We start from the raw sequence: 13,709 nt of genomic DNA on the forward strand, positions 1-13,709 counted from the left end.
TCGGGTGTTCTGTAACAAAAACTTAGATAATATTTTTTTCTTAAATACATCATACTTTTAATAAAGTTCATCTTGTAAATTCAGAAAATATGCTGTGTATGGTGATTTCAACTTGGAAAACAAACAAATGACATTTCCATGTCTTGAGAATAGAGCTGCATTAACCTTTTTTATTATGAGCCAATGAAAATTGTAAATAATTTTTTTTTCTTAGTAACTGGTTATAAAGATTATCTTGTTAGAAATATTTCTTTCCAAAAGTGTTTATATTAGCTTCTCATCAAAAAAATGCCACAAATATTTTCAAAACCCAAACATAAAACATCTCTATTTTCTTCTGAACCTCATAAAAAGGCTTTTATACATTTTATAACATTGTAATCAATGAGTACATTTGATTTTGTGTCCCATTTTTTTTCTAGTTAATATTATTTTTAGCGTATACTTTTAGTTATCAAGATTCTCATACTTGTTTAAATCAACATTTTTACCATTTGTAAGTTTTCATTCTCTTTGAGAACTAATGAGTTATAGATTTAATTGTAATTCTACCTCTTACATCTCAAAAAATGAAGAGATAAGGCATCTATTTTCAATTATGAAAAATATTTTTATGGAAATCTACATGTGTAATCTGGTGCATCTTCTCTCCCAGGAAAACTCCTACTAATCTTGCTACTTCAACCCTAAATCCAGTAGAAATATTTACAATCTTTCTCTTTGGTTCTGATCTATTTTTGGAGTTCCAGTCATGGATCCCAAACTGTCTCCTGGAAAATTCCATTGAGATGTGTGGATATAAATTCATTTTCTAGCCTAACAGAGAAAACATGCTCTTTTAACAAATAAACATTTGTTTGCTCTTCAATGTTTTCTATGAAACAGAAAAGAAGTTCATTGCCTTTATACTCCATTCTTATCCCTGGAAGGAGAAAACAGGGGTTTTGGAGAGAGAGAGATACCAGCAAAGCATGCCTCAAAGTAACCACAGGGGAGTGACTGGGGTTAGCAAGCTGGAGTTTTGTTGTCTTCTAGGTATTCCCACTGAAGAATGTCCAGATCCATTACTGCAATTTTTTTCATTACATGTTACCATAAGTTGGCAGCTAGTGTAACAGAACTCAGAGTTTGGGAGGAGTATGGAAGGGTAAATGAGGAAGAACAAGAAAAGGGGACTTTCAGACTTTTATTTTTTTCTTACCAAATACTTTCTGACTAATACTTTCTCTCCTCCTCCTGATCTTCTTCCCCCCTCCTCCTCTTCTTTCCCCTTCTCCTCCTCCTCCTCCTCCTCCTCCTCCTCCTCCTCTTTCCCTTTCCCCTCCTCCTCCTCCTCTTTCCCTTTCTCCTCCTCCTCCTCCTCCTCCTCCTCCTCCTCTTTCCCTTTCCCCTCCTCCTCCTCCTCTTTCCCTTTCTCCTCCTCCTCCTCCTCCTCCTCCTCCTCCTCTTTCCCTTTTTCCTCCTCCTCCTTCTCTTCCTCCTCCTCCTTTTTCCCTTTTTCCTCCTCCTCCTTCCTCTCCTCCTCCTCCTCTTCCTCCTCCTCCTCTTCCTCCTCCTCCTTTTCTGCCTCTGGATTTATTTGTACACACAGCACAGGAGGACACAGCAGGCCCAGGGGTCACACCAGTCCTGCCCTCACATTCTCAGACAGAGCCTTCTACTATGGAGCCTTCACAGGAACCTGGGCACTCTTGGGGGCCTGGTCACCTTTGAGAGCAGGATCTGGAGCTGGAGCCAGAGCTAACACTGGAGCTGGAGTTGCAGCTTGGGTCTTGGCTAGGTCTTGTGCTTGAGCTTTGGCCTTTGGCCGGCAGAGCCTATGATCCCTGGCCATGTGGGAATGAGCATGCTTCTGGAGCTTGGAGTAGGCAAGGAAGGCAAGGCAATCACACTTATGGCTGGCGCCCTTTGGCACCTTGGGCTTAACTTCCTTGTGTTTTATCAGGGCCTTGATAACTCTGGCAGTGTACTCATGGCCTTCGGGTTGTTTGCATCTTTTTCAGGCCCTGCTTGTTGTGCTTCTCGGCAAAACGCATATTTCTCAGGAACTTGGGGTCTGCCCCCTTAAGAGATTCATATCTTTTTGATTGGGGTTTCTTGATGCCGTCTTCTCTCTGTGCCATTTTCAGGACTGGTTGTGCATGGTGTGGTTCTTGAACTTGGCCATGTCTGCATTGTAAAATGCAGCTGCTGGAGCAGTTAAGACCAGAAGAAGAGACTTTCTATTTACTTGACATGGCATAAAAGACTCTATTTTCTGTGCTCTTTCTCCAGTTTCCCAGGACTAATCATGATTTCTGGAATGATATGGTTTGGGCACTGGAATTAGACTCAGATTTGAAAATCATCAATGACACTTGCTGGCCATATGACCATGGAGAAATTGTTTATTTTTCTGGAAAAGAGGGGCAAAAAAATACCAGTAGGGCTTACAGGAGAATCAAACCCAACAATTCTCAGAAGTTTAAACCTCAGAAGAGAAACCAAAAAGATTATTACTCTTCTCTCTCTCTGTTGTATGAGGACAGTGAAAATGTGGAAGTCATCAAACAGGAAGAGAGCCAGGGACCTGAGCGGGCTGGCACCTTGATCTTGGACTTCCCCCTCTTCGTAATCTGTTGTTGCCCAACCTAGGCTGATTCCATGTCTTAGTGATTGTGAATAGTGCTGCAATAAGTGGCTAACTATTTTTTTAATTATGGCATCCCTAGTGGACCTAAAAGGATTTTGATAGCAAGAAGTAGAGTGCTGTTTGTGTGACAAATACCTAAAGGTATGGAAGTAATTCTGGAACTGGATAATGAGCAGAGAATGGAGGAGTTTTGAGGTGCACACTGGAAACATGGACACTGAAGGAGATTCTGGTGAGTCTTTTCCTCCTTGACAATTGCAGATGCCATTGTCAATCCGTGTCCTTTGCAGTTTTCAGAATGCTGGCTGCAGACTATGTTCCCAAGCAAAGAGGCAGTGTCACCTTTAGAACACCAAGAAACCCAAGAGGACAATACCTAAAGATATTGATGTTTGCCAGGAAGATCATCAAAGAAGTACTAAGAAAATTCTGAGAAAATGTCCACTCTGAGGAGAAGCAGGAGGACAGAAAGAGGTCTACGAAGAATGTTCCTCCATGAGAAAAATGACCAGAGAGATTACTGCTATATTTGAGAAAATGAAGATAAGTCTTCTTCTTAGTTCTATCAGAAAATTTGGAATAATTAAGAGAAATTAAGGTGTTTTTATTTAGAGAATCTTCATGGCTTAGTTGAGAATACTGCTTGATAATATTGATAAAATATGAAATAATATTTGAACCACAAATAGAAATCTATTTTTCATTAACACATATTATTGGGGGCAGTGTGGTATTTCCATACAGGCATATAGGGTGCATTGATCAAATTCAACTGCCCCCTCTCCCTGCACCCCACTACATTCCTAATCCTTAGTAATCACTACTCTACTTTCAGGTTGACTGTTTTTAGCTTCTAAATGTGGGAGAGAATGTGTGGTATTTGTCTGTGTCTGACTTATCTCACTTAACATAATGCCATCTGGTTCTATCCATTTTGCTGCAAAAGATGGGATTTTATTTTACTTTTTGGCTGAATAATATTCCACTATGTATTTGCACTGCATGTACCCTACCCAGTTATCTATTGTTGCCCAACCTAGCCTGATTCCATGTCTTAGCCATTGTGAATAGTGCTGCAATAAGTGACTAAATATTTTTGGAAAAAAGAAGGCAAATGAAATGTGAAGATTAGAGTCTCAAGAAACTTCCATCATAGGTAGTTGCTAGGAAATAATGTAAAATGAAGGTGGGAAGGAAATCAAGAAGTAGCACTTAACTTGTAATTTAGAAATAAGCAAGTAAATACTAGAGAAAAAGTTCAATACGTTGGATGTGGTTGTGCCTGGAGAGGGAAGATTTGGAACACAATATTGCATGAGAGACAACTGCTGCTAAAATACTTGTACTGGAGGGCTTTGGGACACATGCCAGGAACCCAAGGATCTCAGGAGGCTGAAGCTGGAGGATCACAAGTTTGAGGCCAGCCTGGGAAACTTGGCAAGACCCAGTCTCAAAAAAAAAAAAAAAAAAAAAAAAATTGGGCACTATGGTACACACCTGAAATCTCAGTGTCTTAAGAGCATAAGGCAGGAAGATCTTGAGTTCAAAGCCAGCCTCAACAAATTAGTGAGGCCCTAAACAACTTAGCAAGACCCTGTCTCAAAAAATAAAAATGGTCTGGGGATGTGGCTCAGTGGTTACACACCCTGGGGTTTAATCCCTGGGTACAAAAGAAAAAATTTTTTTAATCAAAGGGGATTAGGAATATGGTTCAGTGGTTAAGTGCTTGCCTAGCATTCCAAAGGGCCTAAGTTCAATCCTCAGTAACACACACACACACACACACACACACACAATTGTAATATTATTTGACTTTTTAAATTATATACTTGAGTTATTTTACTTACAAAAAGCAAAAAAAAAAAAAAAAAAATAGGAGGGGGAGAATTGCAGTGCTTACCCACCCTCCCCCCATTCCTGAATGATTTATTTCTCTTATATTGGTTGGTTGTTTTGGGGGATCCTTACCACCAGTGGCAATGTTACACTTTTTCCCTCAGTACTCAGAATTAAACCTGGGGGGTTCTACTACTGAGCCACATCTCCAGCCCTTTTTATTTTTTATTTTGAGACAGAATCTGACTAAATTGCCCAGGCTGGCCTACAACTTGCAATCCTGCCTCAGCCTCTGAGTAGCTAGGATTAAGGTGTGTACCACCACACTACACAGGGTTCAATTTTACCCATTCTGGAAAATTTGAAATTCAGGAAACAAAGGAGTAATCTTCAGGGAGAATTTAAGAGATTCCTAGAGCTAGAGAATGAAAGGGTTAGTTTGATTGTATGGGGCCAATCTGAGCTGAAGGGGGTTGTGATTTAGATGCCTCTCCTGATAGGATCCTGAAGCAACATCAGCACAATGATACAAGGAAACCAGTTTAGAGTGCTGTGGCTGACATCTTCCAACACAGCTCTCACTGGGTGCACCGCTCTTTCTTTTAAATTCACAGCGATAGAATGTTTGCAAACTTCCTAGTCTTTCCTATTAGAATGCCAGCTCCTTTAAACTCATCTACCAGATGTCTGCATTCCACACGAAGCCTGGAGCAGTAATTGGCCCCATAGATAGTAAGTGGTAGGAGTACATTCAGAAAAAAATCAAATGACTAATTTCTTGTAAACGTTTTGTAAAGTATGTTTACAACTTTCTTCCAAAATTTATTTAATCTATTTCCACAATATTAGTATTTTCATTAGAGAAAGTGAGCATGTTCATTTCTTCATCTTTTTTATCATGTCTTCTTATAAATATGTTGAGTTTTATATTTGTCCCGATTTGCTAAATCAGCCAATTATATATATATATATATATATATAAATATATATATAAATATATCAGCCAATTTTATGTAATATATATATGTATATATTATATAAAATTTGTTGATGGACATAATACCTTTATTTTGTTTATTTATTTTTATGTGGTGCTGAGGATAGAACCCAATACCTCATACATGCTAGGTGAGTGCTCTATCACTGACCTACAGCCCCAGCCCCCCAACAATTATTCTTGATAATTTTATATAATTAATCTCTTTGAAAATTAATCTTGGGGCTGGGGATGTGGCTCAAGCGGTAGCAGGCTTGCTTGGCATGCGTGCGGCCTCAGCACCACATACAAAGATGTTGTGTCCACCGAGAACTAAAAAATAAATATTAAAAAAAAAGAAAAAAGAAAATTAATCTTGTGTGGTGGCAGTAGGTGGGTGGGTGGAGTAGCTCAGTGGTAAATGCTTGCTTAGCATGCATGAGGTCCTGGGTTCAATCCCCAGCACTGCAACAGACAAACAAACAAAAAACCAACTTGCTTTCTAATCTGGTATCTGCAGAGATTTCCATTAAAAACCCTTCCAAGGAAGACCAGGGTTCTTGAGTTTGAACCTTATATACAAAAGAAGAGTAGAAAGGCCAAGATGTGAGATAAGGAAGAAAGTCCTACTGATAAGCCATCAGCCAAGACTGACATTTGCTGGCAAGCAATGGAAGATGGATTACAAAGAAAAGGAAGAAAGTGGCTTAGACCTCTCCCAAGAAGTAACAGCATAAGAGAAAGCAAAGTTGAGATGGCTGTCCCGGGACACTATAAGGTGGACAAGAATAGCAACGTTGTCACCTTCGCGGGGAATGCCCTTCAGGGAAATGAGGTGCTGGAGTTTTAGGACCAGCCACTTTGACAGGTGTTATTGTGATAAGTGTCTCACTCACTGTTCTGATAAACCAGAAGCCAAATAAAGTGTATGGATTAATAAAAGACATGAATTTGGGTCGGGATTGTGGCTCAATGATAGAGTGCTTGCCTAGTACATGTGAAGCACTGGGTTCAATCCTCAGCACCATATAAAAATAAATAAATAAAACAAAGGTATTGTGTTCATCTACCACTAAAAAAAGTATTTAAAAGCCATGAATCTTTTTAAGATATAAAATATTTATAATCATTGAACTACCATTTTTTAAATTCTTTTTTTTATTATCCACAAACATTTGTTGAGGAACTACATTGAGCCAGGCCATGTGTCAGAGGCTTACAGCAGTGAACAGAGATGGGTTCTGGAATTACTTATTGATGGGAAAGAGAGATTTTAAATAAAGTTATATACTAATATGCAATAAATTTTGCTCAGAGTGTTCTATGTGAGCATTTAAAGAGAGGTTCTCTTATAATTCCCCAGGGTTCAGAATTCTGGCTCCAGTCTTTCTTGGTTAGAAAATTCTATTTCCAAGAAGGAGGTATACAGACTGGCATTCTTTAATAAAAGCATTAATAGTGTTCCAGGAGGTAACAGACACCTATTATCCACATAGCTTTTTAATCTTTTCTATATCAATTCTTCTATTTATAGCCACTCAATATATAAAATGCAGCTGTCCATGTATTCCTTCTGCTTATAAATGACACAACAAAGTCTTAGCCTAATTAAAATACCATAAAGTGGGTAAAAAAAAAAATTCCCAGCTCCTTTCCCTTTTCTTCTCCTATCAATAGGATTAGAATATTTCTCCATCCAACTCTGCCTTCAGATGCTTATCACAGGCATTCTCAGAGCCACCAGCTAATGAGAGGTATCAGCAAGTCAGGGGGAGGGAGAAAAAGCCTTATTTTCCAATTATGAATGTACTGATTCATTAACACTGACTCAAGTGTTCATTTTAGATTCAGGTTGTCATGGACTTGCACTTAAACAATAGTGGCATGTGGATCTTTGCCATCTTTCATCAATTTTGTGTGGGGATGCATTTAAGCAAAACAGAAAGGGGAGCTGAAAGGGAGTAAAATATTCAAGCCAAAGTCAAAATTATATAAGCTTGCTGAGAAACCCTAATTCCTTTTATTCTCTGTTGACCAATTTCATAATACATTGAAATAATGGCTTATCCTATAAACTTCAAACCAGACATTAAGAAATCAAAGTACAGAGGCCATTACCTGATCCTAGGTTAAAACTTGCCTAAAGTCATGGAAAGGTTAACATCACTATTAAAGCATCTACTTACAAAAAATTAAGTAGTAACTCTGATTATTATTCCTCAATGTTTACAAACGTACCCAGCCTTTTTATAAGACCACACTTCTTTAATAATGCTCCACCGAAAATATAGCTGATCTTTAGTAGAAAAAATCAGATTCCAATATCCTCCATTCTCTGTGCTTCACTTTCTGCAGTTTCAGTGACTTATGGTCTACCACAGTCTGAAAATACTAAATGGAAAATTCCAGAAATAAACAATTTAATTTGGGGAGCCTTTTAAGGCAGCATGATGAAATCTTGGGTTGTCCCACTCCATCCCGCCCGGGATGTGACCCATCCTTTGTCCAGTATATCCACGCTGTGTGCATGACCTGTTGGTAGTCACTTGGTGGCCATCTCAGTTACAGACTGTAGTAACGTGTGCTCCAGTCACCCTTATGTAGGAGTCTAATTCTATATCCCAACGTTTTTGTCACACCTCACTTCATCTCATCAGATAGGCACTGTATCATCATACATCATTACAAGAAGGGTGAGTAAAGTACAGTAAGGTATTTTGACACAGAGAGATCACATTCTTTTAACTTTTATTTCAGTATACTGTTATGATCGTTTTGTTTTATTATTAGTTGTTATTGTTAATCTCTTGCTAGGTATAAATTAAAATTTATCATACTATCTATACATAAGAAAAAATATAGTACCCCTAGGGTTCACTCAGTATCATCCAAGATTTTGAACATTCACTAGGATCTTGAAACCTGTTCCCTGGGGATAAGCAGGAAATATTTTGCTATCTCAAAGGAATGTTTTTCTAAGTGACTCCAAACTTCATATGCATAAAGCAATACGGGTAAGTCAGAGGTTCTAGTAGCTATGGAGCTGGGGAGAAAGGATTGAAATTTAAGTGCTGCCAAGTGACAGGGATCTAGTACACATTTTATACTTTCCACTAAAACTGTGGAAAAGCCACACCTATGAGTAAGTCCAGGACTATGGACTACTGTAGAATTTAAGGCAAAACATAAATAAATGCACTGTAATAAAACCTAAAACAAGTTTCCATTTAAGATTAATGTGATCAGCCAGTAACTTAACTGACTCCCAAGAAAGATACAAAAATGTGTCATCTCTATAATTTATTATCTACAATATCCAGGGTAAAATAAAAACTTACTAGATATTTGGAAGCAGGAAAATATAAAGTACCAACTGAAGGGAAAGCAAAAGAAATAGATGCACAAATAACTGATGTTAGCATTGAGACAAAGATTTTCAAACAGCTCTTATAAATACGTGAAAGGATTTAAAAGGAAAAATGGGCAGAATGAGTAATCAGACAGGGAATCCCAGAAGAGAAATGGAAACTATAATAGAACCAAGTTGAAATTCTAGAACTGAAAAATGCCATGTTGGAAAAGAAAAATGTACTTGGTAGAAGTTAGAGAAGATTGGACACTGGAGGAAAGGATCACTCAACTAGAAAACAGGCAATAGAAATTAAGCAAACTTGAAGACAGAGGAAAAAATTTGAAAAAAAAAAAAAGACCCCCAAAAATAAACACCAAACTGCAGTGAGCTGTGGGACAATTACAAGCTGATGGAAACATGTAACTGGAATATCAGGAAATAAGATGGGGGCAGAGATTTTTAAAAAATAAATAAAAGAATAAACAAGGTTGGGGATATAATTCAGCAGTAGAGTGCTTGTCTAGCATTGTTAGGCCCTGGGCTAAATCCTCAGTACCACAAACAAACAAAAATTTACATTTCCCTAATATAGTGAAATATACCAATGCACAGATACAAGTAGCTCAGAGACTCCTTAAAGGTTACATACAAAAAACACTACATCTAATGAAATGATAGTCCAACTACTCACCCAAAGATAAAGAGAAGGGATTTTAAAAGTCAAAGAAGAGTACATATTGCATTAAAATAATATACTATTCTTGTCAGAAAAAGAAATGGAGCTGGGCTGGGGATGTGGCTCAAGCGGTAGCGCGCTCGCCTCGCATGCGTGCGGCCCGGGTTCGATCCTCAGCACCACATACCAACAAAGATGTTGTGTCCGCCGAGAACTAAAAAATAAATATTAAAAATTCTCTCTCTCACTCTCTCTCCTCTCTCACTCTCTCTTTAAAAAAAAAAAAAAAGAAATGGAGCTAAAATTCAATATTATGGCACTTTTAAAGGGTTAAAATAGAAAACTGTCAATTGAGTATCCTATGCCCTATAAAAATATCTTTCAACAATAAAGAAAAAATAAAGATTTTCAGCTAAAACAATGCTGTGGTAATTTATTTCCTATAGGTATTTACTAAAAGCAGTATAAAAAAATGAAACTAGGAGGAAATTTGGAGGTATTTGACAGAATAAAGACAAAACAAATGATAACTATGTGGACTCATGTAGGTTACTTTCCTTGATTTCTTTTAGGTCAATTAATATTTAAAGCAAAAATAATTGAACATATTATGGAATTTAGTGACATGTATAGTGATAAAATATATGACCATAATTGCATAAGAGCACAAAGAGGAAAGGAGAGTGAATAGGTTTGTATTACACATGAAAAAGGACATACAAACAAGAACTAAAAAACTAAAAGAGAAGTTTAAGTAAAATACTTAATAAGTCAAAAAAAAAAAAAAAAGAAAAAGAAGGGGGAAATCAAAACAGAATGAGTGGAAAACAAAGAGATTTAAGCCCAACTATATCAATAATTTCATTAAACATAAATGTCAATATTTCAATTATCAGATAGAGATTGTCAAGTAAGTTAAAAACAGAAAACCCAGCTTAATAATGTTTATGAGAGATGCATTTTAAATATAAAGGAACATTCTCTCATATGTGGAATCTAGAGAGAAAAAAAGAATAAAAAAGGGGGATCTTGTGAAAGTAGAAGGGAGAGCACTAGAGTAGAATCAGGGGATCAAAAGTGAGGGAGAAGGGGTGGCAGAGGGGAATAAGTGGGGAACACAGTTGGTCAAATTATGCCACATGCATGTAGGAACATACCACAATGCAGTACAATTTTATATAAAACTGTAATGTACCAATTAAAATGAATGAATTAATTAATAAAAGAAAGTAATAGAAAGAGATCAGAGGGAGGGAGGATAAAAGGGAAGGAGATGATAGTACTAAAGATTGAAATGGAGAAAACTCTTACATGCCCATTTGCAAATTTATCAAAACGAAACCCGCTATTATGTATAACTACATGCACTAAAAATAAAAAGAATAAGGACAAATGTATATCTATCTAGATATATAGACACTCATATATAGACATATAAACATACAATTTGAAACTAAGAAAATAAAAAAATGCATTCCATAAAAAATATTAATTCCCCCAAAGCTGGTAGGGCTATGTTAATATTTAAAAAGTAGACTTCTAAATAAGGAATACTGGCAGAAATAAAGAGAAAGAATTTATGATGATGTATAGATTAATTCAAGACATAACAATTCTAAATATTTATGCATCTTAAAACAGAATTTGAAACTACATGAAGCAAAATATGTCAGAACATAAAGAAAAATAGGTAAAATCACAACTATAACTAGAGATTTCAATACCCCTTCTCAGAAATGGACAAAAAAAGTAAGGGGATGGTAAGACAACCAACATTACCTAATACAATGCCATATATATATATATATATATATATATATATATATATATATATATATCAACATCTATAGTATACATACATTCTATAGTATACATTCTTTCTAAGTGTACTTTGACCAAAATAGATATTTTCTCAGTTGTAAACAACACCGAGCAGATTTCCAAAGTTAGATACTATACAGAATATGTTGTTTGACCACAATGGAATTAAATTTGAAATCGATAACAAAAATATATCTAGAATATTTCTAAACATTTAGAAATTAGGCAAATCTGCTCCAGTTAAATGATGGCTAAAGCTCCTCTATCAATGCAGAAATGTTCAGGGGTGAAATGATTGAATTGTGGGAACCGTAAGTTAATCAGTTTATCCTAGTTTGAATGGACAAACTGGGTGGTAACTATAGCAGGTGAGGCATGACCGGAGGAGGTGGCTCACTGGGGGTGTGCCCTGGAAGGGTGCATCTTCCCTGTGGCCCCTTTCCCCTCCTCCTTTCTGCTTCCTGGCTGAAATGAGGTGAGCAGTGTTCCTCCACCATGTCCTTCCACCATAATGTTCTTCCTCACCTTGAGCCCAGAGTAATGGAATTGGCCAACTGTGGACTGAATCTCTGGAACCATAGAGTCAACCCCATGACCAGTGTAACTCCACTTCATGTACAACCACAAGAATGGGAAGTTATACTCCATGGATGTATAATATGTCAAAATACACTCTCATGTATATCTAAAAAGAACAAATAAAATAAATAAATAAACTTTCCCTCCTGTTACTTGTTCTTGTCAAGTTATTTTGATCACAGTGACAAAAAGTTGTCTAAAATATCACTAAAGCAGTGATTAGAGAGAAAGTTATATCTTTAAATGTATTGATTTGAAAAGGAAACAGGTTCAGAAGCAATGATCTAAGTTGTTTTGTTTTTAAACGGTAGCTTTATTTCTTTATTTTTATGTAGTGCTGAGAATTGAACCCAGTGCCCCCATGTGCTAGGCAAGTGCTCTACCACTGAGCTACAACCCCAGCCCAATGATCTAAGATTTTAATTTGAGGTGTTAGAGAAAGAACAAAATTAAATGCAAAGTATATATAAGTAAGAAATAATAAAGAGTGGCAATAAGTAAAAAGAAAAGATGGCTCCCGCAGACCCATGTGGGAGACCAGCCCAGGTCAGGCCTAGGACCACGCCTGCTGACCCATGCCAGAGCCCAGGCCCAGGCCCAGGACTCCCCCACCACTGATCCACACAGGAGCCCAGGCCCAGGCCAGACCCAGGACTGCCCCCATGACCTGTGTGAGAGCCCAGGCCAAAGACCACCCCTGCACAGAGCGGAGGACCAACCTGGGGCTCCCCATTTATCACCATGTTGTTCCCCCAGCTTGCCTCCATCTTGGGACACTGAAGCCATTGCCATAACCCTCCCTACATAGTAGCCTCCACCCTGGGGCAACAAACAGGGCCTGGAGGCAGCTGCATCTCCAAACAGGCAGCCCAAAGTCATTGTAAGGTCCACCCTTTCAGCCCCATCTCTGAAAGTGGTTTCATCCATGTTGGGACACCCCCACTGCTATCCTGAATTACTTCACAATTGCTGCCACCACCTTTAGTTGTAGTAGCATTCATTTTGGGACACTGGCCCAGTGACTGGAGAGCCCAACACCAAGTTGAAGTACAGGTAATCTACAGGGACACAAGATTATAGGGTAGAAACTTGTAATACCTCAGATTCTCACTGAAAGAAAAGATAACACATAGACAACATCAAAAACACAGGGAAGAAAGTGCCCCAAACAAACCAAGATACTACAATAATAGAATCCATTCATAGTGCAGTTGATGAAATGACAGAGAAAGAGTTCAGAAGGTACGTAATTAAAATGATCTGTGAATGAAAGAATGACATAGGAGAGTAAATACAGGCAAAGATTTATCATACCAACAAAGAGATAAGAGAGCAAATACAGACAACTATTGATCACACCAACAAAGAGATAAGGGAGCAAATACAGACAACTATTGATCACACCAACAAAGAGATAAGGGAACAAATACAGACAACTATTGATCACACCAACAAAGAGATAAGGGAACAAATTCAGACAACTATTGATCACACCAACAAAGAGATAAGGGAGAAAATACAGGTAGCAAAAGATTATTTCAAGAAAGAGAGAGATTCTGAAACAAACAAACAAACAATCAGAAATTCTTGAAATGAAGAAAACAATAAACCAAATAAAAAAAAACTCAGGAGAGAGCATCACCTGGTCCAAGATCCCTTGGAAGACAGAACATCAGATAATGAAGACAAAATATATAATCTTTTTTTTAAAAAAAAATTATTTTTTTTAGTTGTAGTTGGACAGAATACATTTATTTAATTTATTTATTTTTATGTGGTGCTGAGGATCAAACCCAAGGCCTTCCATGTGCTAGGTGAGCGCTCTACTGCTGAGCCA

At 37.5% G+C, this 13,709-nt stretch overlaps 1 pseudogene across 1 annotated transcript; it reads right to left on the reverse strand.

Moving 5' to 3' along the window:
• Positions 1-1,660: 1,660 nt before the first annotated feature.
• LOC308655917 (large ribosomal subunit protein eL29-like) lies at positions 1,661-2,167 on the reverse strand (annotated as a pseudogene). Its single transcript has one exon. The product of its transcript is annotated as a large ribosomal subunit protein eL29-like (transcript).
• Positions 2,168-13,709: the final 11,542 nt, after the last annotated feature.

Source organism: Spermophilus citellus, assembly GCF_964194105.1.
Source record: "Spermophilus citellus genome assembly, chromosome: 9".
NCBI lineage: Eukaryota > Metazoa > Chordata > Mammalia > Rodentia > Sciuridae > Spermophilus > Spermophilus citellus.